The sequence below is a fragment of the Penaeus vannamei genome, chromosome 33, assembly GCF_042767895.1.
Source record: "Penaeus vannamei isolate JL-2024 chromosome 33, ASM4276789v1, whole genome shotgun sequence".
Lineage (NCBI taxonomy): Eukaryota > Metazoa > Arthropoda > Malacostraca > Decapoda > Penaeidae > Penaeus > Penaeus vannamei.
Window position 1 is genome coordinate 12500501 of NC_091581.1, and position 1995 is coordinate 12502495.

The following is a 1995-nucleotide window of genomic DNA, read 5'->3' on the forward strand; positions in this document are numbered from 1 at the left end:
GATCGCAGTCGGTGGGCAGTGTCCGTGTTGCAGGGCCTGTGGCTGGAGATGGTTGGGGATGTAAACCTGCCTTACTACCCGGTCTGGAAAATTCCGCAGGTAGTACAGAACACCCTCTTCCACCTCAAAACTGGAGATTGCCACAGGGTCTGTAGCATCCTCATGCGGCCCTTGGGCCTGCTCTAGCGGGCGAGCTTTCTCCTCAGATGGAGATACATCACCTGCAGGCGAAAGAAGGTCTGGCACATGGTTGCTGGCCCCTACCTTGTACTTCAGCACAAAATCATAGCCCCCAAGCTTGTATGCATACCGACTCAGACGGGTGCTCTTTGTGCGCCTGGGAAATACCTCAACCAGGGGCTGGTGATCTGTCTAGACTTCAAACTGTCAACCGTAGATGTACGGGTCGAAGGCTCGGACAGCTTCTACCACAGCCAGCCCCTCCAGGTCGATAACGGCGTATTGATTCTCAGCGTCCTTCAGGGTGCGGGACCAGTCGGTGACAGCATGAGGCACACCCTCTGCGTCATGCTGAAGAAGGGCCCCACCTAAAGCCTGTGTGCTCGCGTCGCAGTGCACCTCAAAGGGCTGACTGAGGTTCGGTAGGCAAAGCACAGGGTTCCTTACCAAGGTGTCCTTCAGAGCAGTGAAGGCCAGCAGAGCAGTGTCTCCCCACTCGAACTTCACCCCTTTCTTGGCAAGGGCTGTCAGGGGCTTAGCCATCTCTGCAAACCCCTGGATGTGGCGGCGGAAGAAACCACAAGCACCCAGGAAGCAGCGGATGTCCTGCACTGAGCAAGGTCGTTTCATCTCAGCAATGGCAGCAGTCTTGTCTGGGTTGGGTCTCATAACCTCAGGACCAACAATGAAGCCCAAGAGCTTCACCTGGTGCTTGGCAAGCTCACACTTCTCCAGGTTTAACTTCATCCCTGCGTCATTCAGAAGGGCTAGAGTTTCCTGGAAATGCTGCAGGTGTTCATTGAAGCTGGCCGATGCAACCACCACATCATCCAGATATGCGGGGGTGTGACGTCCCAAGACAGAAGCCAAGACAATGTTCGTGGTCCTCTGGAACGCCGTTGGTGCAGTAGAGAGGCTGAAGGGAAGCCTGCGAAACTGCAACAGCCGATGGCCGTCACTAAATGCAGTCTTTTGGCGGTCGTCAGGGTGCAGAGAGATGGCCCAGTAGGCTGACCAGCTGTCGAGAACGGTGAACCAGGTGCGCCCTGTCAGAGAGTCCAGCATCTCGTCGATGCGGGGAAGAGGGTAGGCATCTGGGGTCGTCACCCAATTCAGGCCCCAATATTCGACACAGAATTGATGAGTTCCATCCCTTTTCTTGACGAGTACTACTGGTGACAGCCAAGGGCTTGAGGATAGTTCGATAACACCTTGGGCCAGCATGCGGTCACACTCTGTGCATATCACCTTCATCTTCTGTGGGAGTCTCCACTGTCGCACACAAACTGGGGTATCGAGTGTAGTGACGATATGGTCTGCACTCCTGGAACATGCCCTACTGCCAGCTTGTCTCCAGAGAACAGAGTTGGGAACCGGTCAAGCACTTCACGTAGCTGCCCCTCCTGGTCTGCTGTCAGATGCCCGAGAAGGATGGGAAGGGGAGCACCAACTGCCTTAGTGCCACCAGTACCTGAGTCTACACAGCACAGGCATCCTCCAACTCTTCATGCTGACAAGCTTCATCCAGGGCAGCTGTGTCTGGAAACACGAAGAAGTCCTCGTCCTCGTACCCAAAGTCAAGACATGCAGTACTGTGGTAATCATCGTCCTGGAACTCACCACAGTCCAAAAACTCGTCCTCCTCTGGGAATTCTTCTAACTCCAGGTCTGGAGTGGCCGTGGCCATTAAGTGTTCTAGGGGAGGCTTACTGTCAGGGGTGTCAGAGTTCTTCGAGGAGACCGGGACTGTACATACCACCTCCTCTGGTTCCAGGAAAGAAGTGTACCCCAGCACAGTACCTGGGCGAACCTTCC